Source organism: Episyrphus balteatus, chromosome 1, assembly GCF_945859705.1.
Source record: "Episyrphus balteatus chromosome 1, idEpiBalt1.1, whole genome shotgun sequence".
Classification (NCBI taxonomy): domain Eukaryota; kingdom Metazoa; phylum Arthropoda; class Insecta; order Diptera; family Syrphidae; genus Episyrphus; species Episyrphus balteatus.
In genome coordinates this window covers 1,722,852-1,742,752 of record NC_079134.1, presented here as the reverse complement: position 1 = coordinate 1,742,752, position 19,901 = coordinate 1,722,852, and the positions used below count along the sequence as shown (strand labels likewise).

Genomic DNA, 19,901 nt, shown 5'->3' with positions numbered 1-19,901 from the left:
ACTTAGAAAAATTACGTTGTTAGAAATCCAATATGATGTGCGCACAGCATTCTTGGCAGGTAATCCTTTTATTGTACCTGTATAAATAAATAAACCAAAAAAAAAACCGGCGATATCTTGAACGAACTTGTATTACTGTTTGATCGAACTAGGGGAAATTTTGATAGGGGCATTTCATTTCACTTTCTACTTTTGATATCATTTTTTGACTCAAATTTTTAAAACAAAAAAAAAGAACTTAACACTAAAACTATTACAAACTAAAATAACACTAAAAAATATATACTAAATTTAACATAAAAAAAGAAAATGCATCAGATGAATCACAAGATGGTAGGGTTATCGACAGATGATATTTTTTTTCTTTTGCAATGAAAGAGAGGATCCCATCATAGGCATCGATTACTATCTTTTGGAGGGGGGCTGATTTTAAGCACATGGTTTTTTTCTTGTTTTTTTTTTTTTTTTCTCTCTTTTATTAGAGCGATCTCAACCTTAAGTTTTTAACACCAGAGCCAGACAATTGGGTAAAATGACTTTTATTTTGGAGACGAATGAAAGGGAGATGTGACGTCACTATCGAAATTTATCGAGTAACACTTTGCTTTTGTTTGTACTATATTACTTTCAAATACATATAGTTTTTTTTAATACTCGATTTTAACAACTCGACATAGATAGGGTATTGGTAGAGCAATTTTTTAGGTTTTTATTTCTCTTTTTATAGAATTTTTGGTTTTCTAAGGTAAATAACAAATGTCACATCACTTAGCGAATTGATTTTTTTTTTTTTTTATTTTTTTTGCGGTTTATTGCTATTTTTTTTTCGTTTTCTATTGAATGAGTTTTATGTTTTGCGTTATTTTAATAACGAGCTCGCGTTGAAACAAATACTTTTTATCTTGTGCACGTGGCGAATTTTTGCACGTTATTTTTTTGTTTTAAACGCAGCTTTTTAAATAGTTTTTGCTCAAACGATTATATAGTTTTTTAGATGGCTTAAACTGAACTTTATTTTTCTTAATTTATTTTTCTTTCTTTTAAAACTTTAAAGTAGCACGCGATTTAACTAGACTTTTTTTTTTCTTTTTCGCCAGAGCGATCGCGGCTGGTTTTAGAGAGTGTTCAGTCGACTAGATGATTTTATTTCAAAGAGAGCGAGTCCGAATTCGGGCTCAGCTTTTATAGCAAAATTTTGTGGACTTAGGTTCCACAAGCTTCATGGAGGTGTTCTTCCGGGCACATCTAATATTTTGTAGGATCTTGACTAAAGAATTATATTTTTGGTATCAAAAATTAAGTTTCAATTTCTTGAAAATAAGTGTGAGAATTTTAGATTTTTTTTATCAAAATCCCACAAGATATAAGGTACCGGAAGTCTTCCATTACCCCATACATTGACATTCTATTGTGACGTGGAAGTTCGATTTGGTAGTGTACATGAACTCGTGATTCATTGACAGATGAGCACGGAAACTCTTAAATTTTAAAGAGATCTCTTTAAGAGAATTTTAAATGGGAAATTTCTCGATGATTATTCTTATAATCATTGCTCACAAAGCACTACCTTATCAACGCACAAAGGTCATGTATAAGGATCTTGATAATTTTTAAGGTATCGCAATTCGAGATTTCCTACAAACCATCTGTTTATCCCTGTTAACATTTTCGTTATAAAATTTAAATCATTAACCTAGCTAAAAGCACCTACGCACTTCATCAAAAAAATATTGATTCCACTACTCGTAACTTCTCTGATGAATAAATTACAATTACCTCTACCAACAAAAAAATAAAAATAATAAAACTTGTCACCGAACCCATCATCTTGTATTACGATCATATTTTTATATGATCGACATGGACATATCAACCGGTCGGTCGATCGGTCGCTTGAATCAATTGTTTATAAAAAGTGAAATCTCCTAATGATGTCTTGAGAAAAAGAAAAGAAGACCAGCCAAGCTGGCTTGTATATGCTTGCTACGTGACAGTTTCTATCACCGCCACACATAATGAAAATTATCGAATTTGAAAGCGAGAGTACATTTCCTTAGAAATGCTATCCAGCTTAGAGAGTGTTACATCAGCGACGACTGACGACCAACGACGACAACGCAAAAGAAGCTCGACCATCTGTGGAGGATTTTGTTGGACTTATAAACTCGGTTGACCAGCAGAGGATCGAGAAAGACTCTTCGCCAAGTCAAGTCAATTGAACCAAACCGTCCAGATCCAGAGCCAGAGCAGAGTCATGTGTTTGGTGCCTCTGCAACATAGTGCCGCAGCAAAAAGACGATACCATGCCAAAGGCAGACGTCCATCGTTCGCTGTGGATAGATATAACTGCGCTGTGCTGGGAAAAGTGAAACAAAACCGCAACCGTAATTTGCGAATATCTCCATGACGGAAAGTGTAACAACCAGCTCATTCAAAAAGTGTCCAAGATAATTCCCATCACTTAAAAGTGCTGCTACATAAAGATACAATTTTTGTATACGAGTACGAGTATACCGCATCAACTTGGAGGCCCACATCAAATGCCGCTACACTCACTCATTCACTTCAACGATGCGCGCGATGGGAGATGTGACCGGGAGAGGAATATACTATACACCAGGCTACAGGTTTGTGTGCACACAGTTTGCAATCATCGCATCACATTCGCATCGCGTATCTCGGATAGATACTTTATCCATAAGATGCGAAATTCCAGATCTTCCTGTTTGGTTGTTTATTATAAGTTTTTTTTTTTGTTTGCTTCTTTTATATCTCATTTCCTTTGAGACAACGACAACGGTGACGACGTAGCACTAGAGCGAACGCTTAAAACAAGACATTTTCCAAAGCGGAGAGTTGTAGTAGTACTAGAGTCGAGTATATAGTCGTTGGGAAAACTATGATATCCATTCATGTGTGAAAGAAATTTTCATCGTTCATTCAATGATCGATCGGGTTTTCAATATTTATTTTTTTTTTTTTTCATTTCAACTGGAGCTTCATACACTCAGAAAAAATGTGTGTCATTTCCTATTTCAGGATTCACCAAAATTGACACTTTTAAACTGAATTTAACTTGAAATTGAAAACTTAACCTGACAATCATGTAAATTCAACTATATTTCTATTAAATTTAATAATTTTTGTGATTTGCTACCCTAATTCGGTGTTTCTCAACATCAAAAATGTGGATCTTTCAGCCTTGTTAACATCTTAGCACCGTAAAAGCTTGAAGTCTTAAGACTTATTTAAAAACAACTTTGAACTTCTAGCCCATATTTTTTCTCAGTGTTACACTGACTAACTAACTACTCTGGTTTTGTTTTGTCGCCAAAAGCAAAAGTGCAATTTAGATGATGCGCCTTTTGCCACAAATAGCTACTCTAACTAGAGCTGCTTGCTTGCATTATGATATGCTGACAGTTTCACTCTTCTGTGTCGTGGTGATGGTTTGGTAATATGGAATGATGCGAAGATCATCTTTGAAAGAGCAAAAAAAAAAAATTACAGAAAAACTTTCTCGGTTTCAATGAACCTATAAATGTAAACTGTCGTAATAGATGTTATTAGAATCGATTAAAAATGGAAACATAACAAAACCAGGCTTTGAGAAAATTAAAAAAAAAAAAATGGAAAATCAATTAGCAAAATAGCACCATGAGGAGGTACCTTTAGTTGTTAAGAAATTTCTTTTAAAATTTACATTTAAACTTGTTATGACTATAAAACCCATTATTTCATTATCACAGAATTACAATCATGTAAGAAAACTTTCTAAATGGAGGCTTTTTTTTTGAGAATAATGGTGTACTATATAATTATTTTTACACACTTTTTTCTTTTGGATTTAATGAAAAGCTTATAAGTAACTAAAATTGAGTGCGTTAAGATTTAACCCTTCAATTAACTTCAAAATGGATTGTATGATGGTGAAACCAAAATTACTTGACTTTACCTAATCCAAAAAATTGAAAAAGTTATTTTGACATATGCACGATCTTGAATCTATTAGGCTAATACAAATCTTTGTAGATTCTAATGAAAGGGAAGTCAGTTATTCTGAAAATTTAACTGAAAGACTGTTTTTGAAGTAGAAACAGTTTTCTTATCACATCCGATTAAAGGTATTAAGATGTGCAAAATTAGAAATGGTCAAAGACTTGTGTGTTGATTAAGTAAGCTCTCCAACGCAGCTTTTGCTTTCAAAATTCGACTGTCAATGTCAATAGGAAATTCTCTTTTTTCTCGAACAGTGAGCGGATTGTTAGTTTTTTATATGGAGGATGAGTGAGTTCCAAGCAGGGTTTGAATCTCAGTTATGCAATTTTGATCTCATAAGAGATTAAATAGAAGGCGTTTGCGTAAACCAGAATTTCTAAGCAATACATAGCTTTTCACAATCAAAAACAAAATTGGTGACAGTATGCAGCCCTGTCTGAATCCACTTTGAACTTCAAATTTGTCTGTTAAAAAGCTTTTGGAAGTCGACGAACAGCAGATGAAGTACCTATTGATCGATATTCAACTGATTGCTCAGTTAAAATCCTCAGGATGTTAATCTGATTAATACAGAAGGCTCCAGCGTGGAATCCTGCTTGTTCAGCATCAAGTATGGTACACAGGTGCTCTATATAATATGCGTTTCAGAAGAATATGTGCTATTATCTTGGCTGCAAGCAAAATAAGAATCCCATTGCAGTTTACGCACTTAGAGAGTTCTCTCTTTTTGAGACGATCATTCCTTTTTTACAATTTTTCTAGGAAGTGTTCTCTGGCAATGGTTGTCTCTATGAGCTCTGAACAAATGTGAGGTCATTCTTGTTGTTCTTGACTGTTCTGCTATCAATCCTGTTGTGGCATCTTAAACTTTTTTTCTTGATGTCGCTAAAACTCTTCTTCGGTTAACCTTTCACTCGTGAAACTTAAATTTATCTTAAAAGACTAGTCTTATTTTTAAGCAAACAGAAATATCTCACCTGGAAATCGTATTAATTGAGCCCATTCGTCAAAATGTTTTTAACTAATGCACGATTCAAACACATTTGGAAGAAGTTTAAACCCTCTATATAAAGCCTTTAAGTAATTTTAACTGACCGCGTTTTTCTTGCTTTGCTGCCCCAAAAATTCCCCAATGAACTCTTCATAATATATCCTGATGCGCTCATTCAACAGTATAAGTTGCAAAAAAACTTAAAGAAGAAAAATGTTCATTTAAAATATCAAATTTCCCTTCCACGTCTTGAAAGTAGAAAAAAAAACAAAACTGCAACTCATAAATAACAACTTTGGATGGTGAATCTTCGAGTTCTTCTTCTTCTTTTATTATTCAAGCCGGTATATACCGCATCCAGACACGTTCATCCGTTCATATGGCAACAATTCTTTTTCGGTTATTCGATATCTAAATGCTGATATGATGGCATTCGACAAAGGATCTTTCTTCGCGTTGGCCTTTTTCTTTGCTTCTTCAATTAAAAAAAAACTCACAAACTATAAAGATGCAACAAAAAAACAAACAAAAAAAAAATAATAATAATTTGCATGTGCATATCGCTTATCGACCGTGAACAATCCACAGCGACTACTTGCCTATATGGATGTATCACAGCCCTCTAACTACCACATTTACATGTTCGTTAGTCTAATATCTGACTTTGAATCATAAAACACAACCCAACCAAGCATTTCGTCAGAGCCAAGTTGAGTATGAAGCAAGAAAGATGTCATAACACTGGAAGCGCATTCATCTCCTTTTATTTGTTTCCATCATCTGCGATAGGGTTAACAGAGATAGAGGTGGCAGCCTATTACAATAACTCATTCATTCCGTCTTTTTACTGAGGGTTTCTTCGGGAAGGCCACAACTCCACTCCACCCAACTTATACCTTAGCCAACAATACTGGTACAACTGACGTCGCCGTCGAGTGGCAAAATGAATCCTCTTGATATTGTCTTCATCTCGCACAACGAGTCAAGTCGTCGTGGCTTTTCTATTGTTAACCGGCAGATCACCTTTGCAGATGCAAGACAAAAGCTGAAAAGGAAAGATCTCTTAGAACTTGGACACAGAGAGTATCCAGACACAGACTCAGACCAAGACCACCCACCAGCCGCTCGCTATAGTCTCTCTCTCGCTCGTCCCTCTAATTCACTTTTAATAAAGTCAACGGCGAAGCCCATTTCATATGCACGCGCATGAATCTGCCAGTTTGTCTGTCTCGAGCATCAACTCAGAGGCTTGAGTGTGCGCAGATGGTCAAACGGGGACCTCTCTGTTTGTCTATATTCTCCATATATTGCTGGTTCGATGCGGAAACTCTGTTATGCTCCTTTTGCAAAGCCTTTTGGTATACGATAAACCCTCCGGGGTCATCACGACAGAAAATTCCCCTTACGGTTCAATTCGGTCGATTGACTGACGACGCACAGTGGTTCAAATGTGTTATTTGGTGAGGCTTTAAATATGACTTAATGTCTTGATCAGTAGTTGCAAAGGTTTGGACTTAATTTTAATTTGAATGCGTCAAGTAATAAATTTAATTTTTTTTCCCACACTCGTTCCTACTGCGGATTTCAAAAACGAAGTAAAGTTATTATTGAAAAATTAAGTACGAATTTTAGTAAAATAAAGTTGACCATTGGACCACTGTTTGGACCAACAGCAACCAAATTAATTTAGTTCTGTTTGACTTTGGCTATGCGCGTGCTCAACTTCCGTTTGATTGACAAACTGCCCATAAAAAATATCAAATTGGAAGCAATTTTTATTACATCGAAGGTGATCCTGTGGCCAATATGTTTTAATATCCATCTATCTCGTGAGTGTGATCATCATCATCATCATCAAACAGAGAGTATGCTCAAGCTAAAGCTTATAAGCTATTGAGTCGTGTTTGCTCATTTTATTGCATCGTCTAAACTCAATTGCAATACTCCAGCCATTGCAATTGCGCGAACGCGATGGCTCTTATAATTATGACTCCTAAATTAGCAGTCGTAAATGTTTACGATGGCTCGAAATACCGTACCAAATAGAGCATAGCTCCGTTTTGGCCCCGGTTGCACATGAGCTATGTCGAATTAGGAGAAATCACTGCGCGGCTACCGTATGGCAGGCATAAATCGCACAACAAAATGCACATTCGCGCGTTCGGATCATTCTTCTGCTGGTGCTGCTGTTGCATTTGCTCCTGCACCGGCCGCCGCGTAATTTGTTATGTTTACTCGGCGTTTGCGTCCGATCTAGTAGTAAACTTGAACTTTCTCGAAATATGTCTCTTTTGGTTAAAAGAGGGGGGAGACAGACAGGAGGAACGAAATGAAACAAGTCATGGATCATGTTTTTGGCAAATACGAGGTGTTAGATTATACACTCCATGCACACAGGTGTTATGTTTTTATTTTTCAAGAAGACTTAAGGCATAAGTAATTTATTGACTACCGCATTCCTTTTATTTGTTTCTTGGCTTGATTGCAGAGGTTGGTATGTGTGCTGGCTATAGAGCTCCTCTATTGAGAGGTATTATCTAGAGATTGGCTTGTTGGTTGCTCCTCACGATCTTGTGTTTGGAGTGTGTGTAGGTTATATAGATAGACAAATCGTGTCCATGTTCAGCATCAGAGCATTGATGAATTATTTGGCCTCCATCAAAAATGAAGTGGGCCTTAATCCGTAGCTTCCGACAGCCTTGAATCAATTGATCTTGTTCCTCGAATGATGAAGCTGATTATAAAGTAGATTTTGTGTGGAGTTTTTATCTTCTTAGACTGATGTCAACCGAAAAAAGAGAAACAAAAACCAATATGACGCATCCTTCTTTGTATAGATGGCATTGAGAGCTTTAACAATTAAAATCGATCTTGATGGTAAAATCTTGCTTATGTTGAGGTGTTACAAAAGTAATAATGAAATTTAGGGCGTAGGTTGAGACTTTTGATTTGTTTGTTTATATTTTTTTGTAAAAATTTTGATCTATTCGAGATTTGTATACATTGAGGACATCAAGATTCTATGAGTTAAGTTGACAGTTTAGTTGTTATACACTCCTCCCAAAAAGTCAGTATATAATCGCATTTGACGAATTTATATTTGACGAAAAATCGACGTCAAAGAATTCTGTAATTTTTTTTAAATTACTAGATATAGTCGGTTTTAACATTAAAAAACGTATAAAAAAAACATTTTGGAGACATTTTGTCTTTAGTGCGTAATAGACCTGCCCCTTCATTGTCGTCAAGCAGTATTAAAAATTTGTTACCATCTTTATTTTAGTTAGAATTGATGGTGGAGTTGAAAACTTTAAATGCCAAAATTTTAATTGAATGTGCAGATTTGGAAAAATACAGGAAAGAATTAATAATTTTTTTATGTAATTAAGTCTTACATAAATATATAATTGAAAAGAATAATAATTTAGAAAAAAAAGTTGATGCACAAGATATTTACATTACTTAAAACTTAGCTTGAGTAAATTATTCAGTCAAGTCAATAGCCTTCCTATATTTCGTTCCACAAAATGCCTGTTTTTTACTAACTTTCCTGAACTTTGACTATAGTTTTCAGGTCAATAACTTTCGACTCATACATCGCATGACTTTCAAAAATATACCAAATTATTGGAAATTTGATGGTCTATAAGTTTTACTGTTTAAAAAATTATGTAACTAATACCGGGAATGATAAAATCTTAAAAAAAAAACGAAAATAAATAAATTCAAACAACATAACCTCAATACTATTGTCCGCTCAGAAAAATAATGTAAAGAAAAAGATAATTAAATTTCCCAGAACTTTGGTCTGCTAATCATTTCTATAGGACCTATAGTTTTGGAGCTGGAGCAATTTGCGTTTTCCGAAATGACGGATTTCGCCAGGGGGTCGCGTCCCGAAAACCAGGACTTAAGCTTTTCTCATACCCCCCTTTCAGATTTGAAAAATTCAGTCGTCCTATATTTCGTTCCACGAAAAAGTCTATCTTTCCTATACTAATGCATTCATTTTGGAAATTGATAATTCGTTGGCCAAAAGTATGTCGAAAAAATTGTAAGGAACTTATTTGGAAAAACTACTTTCCCCATATTTTGAAATGGAATTATTCAGAGACTGAAGATAGAACTAATAATTTGAAACACCGATTTTGCAATAAATACTACATCATGGATAGATGAACTCACAGAAGTGATATAACTTGGTTTCCGCAAACTAATTGAGCATAACATAGAGTTAAATAATTATATATAGGTATAATAATGAATTTATATAGGTAGGTAACTACTCGAAAATTTAAAGCACTTATTTTTTGGTTTTTCTAATGGGAAATTACAAAAATTCATTGATCAATGTGAAATGAGTTAAAATAATAAAGTGAGCATAAACCAATTCAAATGAGTATTATCATTCACTGGTTTCATTCTAGATGGGAGAAGATCAGTTTGTGAATGGTCTTACGAAAAATTCGACTGACATCGAAATTTTTATATCTATAAAAATATACTTAAGCTAGAAGAAAATAAGTTAAAATTAATATTAAATATTGGAATAAACAATAAACAATTTGTTTTTAAAAAATATGTTAATCAACAAAAATTAATCACTTATTCATATTATATTTTAAGTTTTAATTGAATTAAAGCCGTCATTTTCTCTTCAAACCCTTTTGTGATATTTGAAAAACAGAAAAAATAACGGTCAAAAAAAGATCACGAAAAGTCATAAACTTTTGCTTTTTATAACAAAACAATTATTTTTATTTTTTTTAATGAACGTTCCATTACGATAACAAAATTTACTTTGTTTACAATTTCTATTTAATTTTGATCATTATTTATAAATTAATTGATAAATTTGTATCAGAAGCAACTTTTTATTTACGAGATCTCTATACATTTTTTGTACACGTGCAAAATTGATGAGTTAATATATATTTTTTTTTTTTCTAATTTCTCCATCACGATAATAACAAAACTGAATTGCAAAATAGACAAAACCATTTAAAAAATGTGTAAACGTAATTACAAAAAAAAAACAACAACTGAAAATTTAAATATACAGTATTCCTTACAACTTAATTTATTATGATGGGTCGCGTATAGTCAGTCTGCTTCGATATCATCACCGCGCAACGCCATTAATTATATTGATGTATAAACAAATCAATAAATTATACACTTATTTCTTTTAATTAAGCATATATTCGACAGAGAGGTTACGTTTTCGATTGAATTGTTGAAGAAGCAAAAAAAAAAAAAAATAACTCTGGCTGTCAATTTCCACAGCTATTAAGTGTTTTTATATATTTTTTTGAAGTTCCGAATGACTTGCATTTATGTATGAAGTTCCTCTTCATAAAGTATATCTTTGAATAAAGCCGAGCCCTTGAATTTTTATAAATTGATTTTTTTTTTCATCTTCTTTTCAATTTCATCAAACACCCATCTGAAAACAGAAGACAAAAAACCATTACATCTTCATTGTAAGATCTCAATTTTTTTTTATTTCTCCTCCCTCTGCCTTCGGATAAATTCATCATCGTGATGCTAATAAAAACATCAAACCCAAAATGTGTACAATTGCTGCCACAATTATGAAAGAAGAAGTAAAAAAAAATCACTCAATATAGACTCAATCATACCGTTAATCACCCAATGCCGCACTCAGCCACAAGGCAACCAAAATACAAAAAAAAAATGGACTCCAATGTTTGTGGAAGAGACGCGTCGCCGCAATCAATACTAATTTGCCTTCGGCTTAATTTGCATACCTAAGCTCAATGCGTTAAACATACTCGCACTGACTCCCTAACTTGTTTTTCATTCAAGGCAATTAACAATTTCTAATTTGTATCTCTCTAAAGAGTTTAGCAATTTTTTTTTTGTTTCAAGATCGACATTTTTAGTGACAGATATTCCTCTCCAATATAAATATAGTATATCTAATGATTCTCCCCACCACCTACAAGTGAATTGAATGATGGTCGCGATGTGATTGGCCAACTCATCGCCTAATAGACCAATCTCGTCGATCCATCATCTCGTTAGCATTACACCTGTGCAAAAATTAAATAGAAAAAAAAAATGAAAATAACAATAATCTACCGAGTGTTGATATTCTATACACACAAACAAATTAAATAAAAGAAAAAAAAAACTATCCATAGCATGCCTCGAAATCGAAATAATCGAAGCAGAATCCCGACGACGACAACGAACGGCACGAAACTGCTTTACATGCCACACCATTACGCCCAATGAAAATATTTTTCAGTTAGTAAATGATAATTATTAATCGAACCGTGACTTGTTTTTTTTTTTTAGTTGAATGTACTAACCTGCCTGCCTGTAGCGCACACAATACACATGCACCCGCAGTCAGATAGCAAAAAAAAAAAAAAATAATAAAACTTGAGACAGTGCAAAAATACTATAGCAAAACAAAAGAGCTGAGCAACGAACTTGGTTTTAAGCGAAATGTGTAATAAACTCGCAGCATAAACGTTTTATTAACTCCACCGAGCATAACTTTACTGCAAATAAATACAAAAAATGATAAAAACATATCTATAGATGATGTGAGAGATGAAAAAGTGGTGTGCGTTGGTATGCGAGCGAGAGAGCGCAAGCAAAGCAAAAGTGCTGATTTAATTGGCGGATGCTAAATCAATTAACCAGTTCTCCTCCGAATAATGATTAATGAGATTATGGCAATAATATTTATCTACTCATATTGTAAATAGGGATATCAAGATAACTAACCGGATCTATATGAAAAAAATTTAAATAAAATTATTTATTATTATTTTTGGGTTATTAACTGCTGATGAATTTATGTAGTTCAAGAATTTGTAATTTTTTTTTTTCTTCTTTTTTCTTGTAGATATTGAAGAAACACACCTCCTTCTATATCGCAGGTAGACAAGTTAAAAACGGTAGTTTTATGAATCGATATAAAATGGTCTGTTTTAATGAACCTTTATCTCGACGAGCAACGAGAGGTTTATCTTTTATTCCTTGCGCAAAACACACCTATTTTCATTCAAGTGTACCTTGCGGCTTGAATTTTTAGCTTCTGATATTAATTCCCCTACAAATGAAAACTTTGTTTTGTTGATCTGGCTTGAGGCTATTTGATCCCTGTTATACAGACTGGATAACTTACTAAAATACAGTAGAGTATAATAATAATTGAGGAAAATTGTTTATTTCTTCTTTGAGATAAAGGATAGGTTAACTTTGCGGACAAAAAACTTACAACGGTTTTTTGTTTCAGCTTAAATCTTTATTTCTTAATTGATTTTTATTTTTTATATTTGAAAATGACTTAGGTACTACTGTTAAATGCACTTTTCATATCCTTTTTTATGACTTCAATTTCAAACCTTTAACAATTTCACAGAATGAATTTAAGTGAAAAATCTGACATGACATGCCACTATAGTATACGATGATAACGAATTCGAAAAAAAAATTGGGTAACGCAATTCTGTCTATTAATCTCTAATTTGCGCTGCATCCTGAACCAATCAATGTCAAAATTAAGAAAAAATTCCAAAAAATTACTTTTTGGATTGTAATCATTTTAATTCAAACGGATCAATGAATTTCTTGAGACATTTTTTTATACAGTATGTCGATGAATATTTCCTTTTTGTTGACATTCTAAATTTAATATTTAAGTTTTTAAATTTTAAAATTTCTTATATGTACAACAAAAAAAACACACATAAAAAAAAAATTGCTCAAACGATATCAAAAAATTCACAAAATTATTTGTTATACAAGAAATTTATACTTCTTTTTGTTGTTTTAAATAAAAATTTTTTATTAATTTTAATTATATTTTATTCTCCAGTATTTGATCAAGTATGTACAAATCAGTCGTGCATTAAATTTAATCGAAATTATCTATGATCCATTCTTTCTCCTTCTTATTGCATACTTGCTTGGATTTTTCTAGGTAAATTGCTGGATTTCTGCTACTTCGACCGCATCGTTCAAAAATGTTGGTGTAGCGTTTTTGATCATGATAGGTTCCAATTATTCTACTGTTGATCCCTTTGGTATCAGGTTCAATGTAGCAATTTCATTTTAACAAATAAGCACTTCTTATAAAGTCGTAAGAATGCAAGTTATAAATACAGTCTATTATTATCATCCAAGCATGTTTGAATCCTAATAAAAAGTATTAAACAAATAATGCCTCATTTCTATTTCCCCAATCGTATCGCCTGTACAATAAAAATTTTCAACAAAAAGATCACAGTCAATTTCTTCCAAACTGTCGCATCTGCCAACTAACTCTCAACTACAACATCCTTTAATTAATTTTTAAATAAATAACAAAATCTCACTTTCTATAAAACTCTATCCACACAATCAAGAGTTTCTCTGAGTTCATGATGGTATTTTTATTTCATGTTCATGAATGTGCAGTAGATTCTATACCAAATAACCAGTTAAAAATAAAATAACAAAAAACAAAATTGCACAAATAATAACAAAAGCATCATATAGCAGAGCACCATCACAGAGTCAACCCAACAACTGCGCAACTCAAGCATCATCAATGCGATGTATATTGCAATTGCGCCTGCCTGTTAAAATGGTGTGGCGGAAGAATTCACCGCGCCAATTTCACCACCAACAAAACGATACAAAACGCGCCATGCCAACCATAAGCAATCAGTTGCGGTTAAATCAATTGGAAGTCATTTGCAGCACCAAAGCATTTTTCACACTTGGCTGACTTTCAAATTACGACTAATCAACTGTTACTCTCACTCGCTCTCTAGCTTTATACAATATCAGATACCACCTCTTAGGCTCTTCAGCACGCCATTTACTACTATTAAGGTGCTTATAATATTTGCGCCAATTTGGTGGGACCAGACACCACCAAGAGACTTACAAACATTAAGCTCTCTGTACACATCACAATAAAACCTTGCCTAAGCAACTTTAAGTCTCAATTGATCCCACAGTTAAAACGCAGTGAATACCATCAGCATCTATAACAGCAGCAACAACGATTGCCTAATGAACCAATTTGCGTGCAGATTACGCTTGATGCGCTCTCTAGTGAGCTCCACAGCATAACTAAACACCCACACTGCGCCACGGCGCAGCCTGGATAACTCAACAACGTGAATTGCCAGCAATTTTTAATTGCCCACTGATTGCGTATTCCATAAAAAACATCCTCCATTTGTTGATGTCGAACTGTTTATTAACAAATTAGGTTCAAATGACATTCAGTTTGATTTGCATTAAAACAATGCAATGAGGTTGTCAACATTACGAACGAGTCCTCCTCTTTAGCGATTGCAGCGCCTCTCTTCTCTCTAACATATACACAGATCGCGCTCGTTCATCTTTCGTTTGCGATGCGAGGCAAAGTTATCGAATTCGGCTGTAAATCACTTGCCTTTCATCTGGCGCAGGATGTGATATGTTCCTAGATGATGTGATAGTATCCCACGCTGAACACAGAGAGACAGAAAGACACACAGCCTGAAAGACTGTCATTGTTGTGCTCAATGTTGTGCAGAGGTGTCAATATGCCATCGCAAGGAAGGTTTATATTGTTGTTTGTTGCTTGAGCTGTCACATCATGCCATGGTATAGTGGCGGATAGGATAGGGATTTGCGGGTCGTTTCTCTATCGTGTCTCTATCTTGCAAGTAGTTGTAGTTGTAGTGAGAGCGCGCATGCCACTTTTATATAGTTTTTTTTAGGGCGCGGATGTCTATAATGAAAATTAGTTGAATTTGGTATAAATTTTTAAAAGCGATGTACACGCGCGCAGCTATGGCAGAATGTCAGTGGTGCGCCTAATTTCATACATTTGTCGCGGGGATAATTGATTCGTCTATACTATATGAGTGGTTGATGTCCCATCATTATACATGATCTGCACGATTTCGTAAGGTAGCTGGAATGCTGTTATTTTGTTGTATTTTTTTAAAGTAGGAGTAAACGGTACCTGCCATATATCTTGTAGGAAGATTGCAATTTAAAATGGAGGAAATGCATTCCATCATGAAGTCTTGTATTACTTTATTTTCTTATGTTTATTTGATTTGAATTAGAATTGAATTGCATACAAATTAGGCAAATAAATCGAAAAATCTAAGATGGCGCCCAACGAAAGCTTTTCAAAGATATGCAATTGTCACTGATAGGTATATTTTCAGCTTAGCTTTACATCAAATTCCTTTATTTCCAAATCCATTGATCTTGAAATTGAAGGTTATTTGGGTATAATAAATCTTTTAAGTGGCCAAATGGCGCCCAACGTATGATCTTCAAGTAACCTAAATGCCAAAGACAAAACTATGATAGTAATTTTCGCTGCAGAACTCCTTCACACTTGCCTATAAATTGATAGCTTAGCATAAGAAAATTCAACAAATATTAATTTTAAGAGCTTTAACCTTCAAAATGGCGCCAAATACAATACATATTTGCAGATCACCTTGAAGTCAAAAATTCCATAGTAATGTCAAAAATTAGCAACATAAATATAACACGCATCAGACATGTTTAACTTTTTGTATAGTAAAACCTTTAAAATCCCATTGTAATATTTCTTTGTCATTTTGTTATTGATATTCAAGTTATATTGCCTTGCGAAACCAAAATTTGAAAATGGCATATTAGAAAATATAATTCCAGAATGATTTAGTTTTTAAATGATAAAATGGCGCCCAACGTGAGGTTTTAATATTTACATTTCTCAAGCAAATGGAATTTTTCTAGCTCCCACATAACTTTGCCATCTATGAAATTTTTCTTTAACACATTCGATTAAAATAGATTAGATAATTCTAAACTAAAAAAACACTGTGGCAATTAAAGTGGCACCCAACAAAGAACTCAATGAAACCTTGTGATTTGTGAATATCGGCTTCTTCATTTTGACATTTTGATCTCAAATCCATTGGCTATCAAATAAAAGATAAGTCATGAATGATTTAGTTTTTTGTTGAAATAATGAACGTTGAAAGTGGCGCCCAACGGAAGACCTTAATCGAAACTTAATAATCTCTTCTAAGGATCCTTCCCAGTGCTTTTATGAACAAAATTGAAGAAATAATTAACTACTTTAGTGACTCTTTTCTATGATTTCTGTAAATTAAGCTTATCCTTGTTAATGACTTTGCTGGAAGAATTGTTAAAGGTCTACAGTATTGGCTAATCAAAATTTAACCAAACCAGGATGTACCATTTTTAACTAACAAAACAAACTCATTTTGTGAATAAAAATCAAACAATTTTTTTTTCTTGTCATTATAGCTAACTGTTTAGTAGACATTATTTCACACTTTTATTTGCCAAGCTAGTTAATAAAAAAAAAAATAGAATTGGGGGTAAATCGTAATATTTGTCTTCATTTGCGTCATTGTCATAAATTTTGAATAAACTTTACCATGATATCAGTAATTTCATCTTAGCCTCTGAGACTAAGAGTCCAAGTCCGAGAGAGCTTGCACTAGTTTTTCTAACTGCTGCTGCTTCATCACCGTATACTCTTGCCAGTGTCTTTTTCTTTTTTTTTTTTCTATAAAGGCATAGGGTATGTTATAGTGGGAGACTAAAAGCTATCTGCATAAATGCGAATTAACAGGAATCCAAATAGCCTCAAATTGGTATCATTAAGACAAAATGGCAGGATAGCGCAATGGTCACATTTTACATTCAGCCTGTAACGACTTTTTATATATACGACGAGTATATCGGTCGGTTGGTCGGTCGGTGTAGTAGTAGTTTTGTGCCACAAGCATCATCAGGCAGTTAGTAAAGGAGACAACAACAAACAAAAAGGAAGACTGCAATAATAATAAATAATGTCGTCGTGAGGGACCAATGCAACCACCACCACCGGCGGAGGTGCAGATGCCGTCCAATAACTATATGGACGTCATCTAACACTATCGTCTCGCCAAGATCTGCCTGCTCTGAAGGGGACTTTTTTGTTGTTGTTGTAGCTGCTGCTCTCTGCAACATGTCGCGTCATTGAAGCCAAAGAGGAACTGCTTCACTTGGATTTCCTAATGTCTCTCGCTAAAACTCCCGATCATTCCAACTTGCGACTCTGACTGCGACTTCGACTCCCTATAGAAGAGCGAGCCTCGACTATGTACTCCATATCGGGCTTAGATGGGTGATAAGGTCATAAATGATATATCAACGCGCGCGCAAACAACTGTAGCAACCGTTTATTAATAATCTTCACGATAGTGTTCCAGAGCATCATATGCAAATGCCAGAGTTACGATACACCAGAGCATCCACAAGAGAGAGAGGGTGCCATAAGGGATGAACTTAGCCATACTAAAGATGATGATGGGGGACTCCTTGCTGCGCGATCGAGTGCAACAAGGTGTGTAGTAGAGGGTTTTTGTGTATTGTGCTCGAGTAGCACACCATCATCCATAAGACGACAGTCCTTTTGTTTTGTCGTCCCAAACACGGGTCGAGATGCTTATCAGTAGCTCGCCGTTGTACCTCTAAGTCAAGAGAGTAGAACTTTCGTCGTGGCCTCCCGTCTATCGTCTTCGGGAGCGTCGTTTAGTCGGTCGTCTATATAGCATTTTGGGATAAGAAAGGAAAAAAAATATAACCGATAGAAAAGACGCGATGGTTAGATGCGCCAAGCGACAACTTGTTAACGTGGCTTTTAACAGGACAAAGCAGTGTTTTACAGGCATTTACACACAGTTACTACTGCAGAAGGCACACAATATTATCAAAAGGCAAACAAAACGAACAAAAAAAAATGAAAGAAAAAACTGAATCATGGTTTCATTTAAATTGTTTGACTCGCAAAACGGTGTGGTTTTGTTATGAAACTATTGTTTGCTGAAATAAATTTGAAATTTCATTGCAACAGGTTCGATTCGAAGAAGGCGGGAACAAAAGACTGAATGGTAGGTAATGAATGAAAACTACCACAAATGATAGCTCTGTTTTTTTTTTTTTGTAACGGTTGGCATAGTGGCAATTTTACATTAGGAAATATTTAAAGTGGCGCCCAATGTGGGCTGAATAGTTAAATTAGCATAAGAAGGCTGGCGTAGTTCCTTTTTAAAGTTTTGTGCAATGGAAGAAATGAGCTTTTTATAATATATTAGTAAAAACGTTAAAATGGCGCCCAACGTGGGATACATAAATTTAAAATATCTTAGTATTGGAACAATGTTTTTTGAAAGGTTGAACAATTTCTCTTAAAAAAAAAATAAAATACAAAACTACAAAAAAACACGTTTATAATATTCATATCATGGTAGGTTTGAGTTCTTCCGCCGGGTGCCACATACAAGATTTTCATATTCAAAAAACTAAATGCTTTTTAAATTTATTATTTTTCACTAAGTAATCCATCGATTTGAACTGAAGTGGCTTACATTATTCAGCAAAATGAATTATAGATTCTACATTGGGCGCCACTTAAATGGTTTCTGCATTCAAAAGCTCAGCAATTCAGGAATTTATCTTTATTTTGGTAATGAAGTTATTTGTTCTGAAAAACTTTTTCTCCTCAAAGAAAATACTACCAAAGCTACAAATTTAGGCGACTTGAAGGCTGCTTAGGCATCATTTTAATATTTTTAACATAAAAGGCTAAACCATAGAAATATGCACATTTTTAATATGTTATTAATTGATTTTGTTCTTAGTGAAGGATATTATTAAGTATCAGTTAAAGCATCAACACTAAATGGAGTAAGTGATGTTACCATTACGCGTTGGGCGCCATTCAATGATTTAAATTATTCAATAAACTTATTATGTTAGATAGAGTAGCTCTAAGGAAACAAGTATATAAAAAAATACAATTGAAATTAAATTGAAAGTATTTTTTTACCTTTCAGCTTAAGGTGGCATTGGTTCTTACATAAAAAATTCGAACTTAAGTGACTTGAAGTCCTATCCCTTGCTACAGGGAATGTTTATGTAAAAGCTAGAACGTTCGCACAAAATCGGAATACATTGGGCGCTATTTGAAGGCTTCCAAATTCGAGAAAATTTGCATCGAAAAACTGCAGAACATAAAATATATTTTTTAATTTCAGATATTTTATTTTCCATTTGTTATATGACAACTTATTATAAATTATATATGGCTGGAAAGCTTACATCATAAGCTTTAATTTGATGCCTTAATTATATCTCTATGACGTCTAAAAAAAATAACAGGGATATAAAGAGTGAGAGTAGAAAACTAAATGTAAAATATTCTATTTCCCTAAACCTTAATAGGTTCCATATTCCTGTCAGATTTATGAATGATCACATAGCAAATCTTTCTGTGACAATAAAACAAAACAAAACTAAAAATTCCAAAAGCGATGGCCTTGGAAGCCACAAATCCGGATAAGAGGAAATGCAACACTTTCTTATTTTTTTCCTGTTTATATACTATTTCTGTGTTTTTTTTTTTTTTGTTTTTGATTAACAAAATTTTGACGAAAAGAAAGAAAGAAGAACAACAACTTTTAGCAAAAAAAAAAAAAAAACTCACTCTCATCTCAAGTCTTAACTCTCAACACCGCCGAAGCCGATGAAACTCCAATGATAAGACAAGCGCTTTAGTGCAGACAAACAGTTATTAACATAGCAAATAAATTAACAGCAGTTAGCTACCTGTTGTTTTTACGCTGATTTATGATCGCTCTTAAATGTGTGAGATGATGAGATATGGTTTTGAAATTTATTTCAAGTTTATGACTGAAGTATCTCTTTGCGTTTGTCGTTAGTACACTTTTTTTTTTTTTAATTGTGTCGCTTGTTTGTTGATTTTTTTTTTTTTTGTTATTTTGGAAAAACATTCGCCATACCTCTCAAAAAGTTGGCAATAAGAGTGCGTTTCAAGAAAAACATATCTACGCAATGGTAAGGCGAT

General features: G+C 33.8%; 1 protein-coding gene and 1 long non-coding RNA gene across 3 annotated transcripts in view; one reads left to right on the top strand and one right to left on the bottom strand.

Moving 5' to 3' along the window:
• LOC129918085 (MDS1 and EVI1 complex locus protein EVI1-B) overlaps positions 1-19,901 on the top strand; it is an 86,411-nt gene that overhangs the window by 29,030 nt on the left and 37,480 nt on the right. The gene's annotated exons all lie outside the window — the stretch shown is intronic.
• LOC129918099 (uncharacterized) overlaps positions 9,883-19,901 on the bottom strand; it is a 45,893-nt gene continuing 35,874 nt past the window's right edge. Inside the window, exon 3 of the long non-coding RNA XR_008772926.1 lies at positions 9,883-10,436. This is a non-coding gene — a long non-coding RNA (uncharacterized LOC129918099). The remainder of the gene's footprint in view (positions 10,437-19,901) is intronic.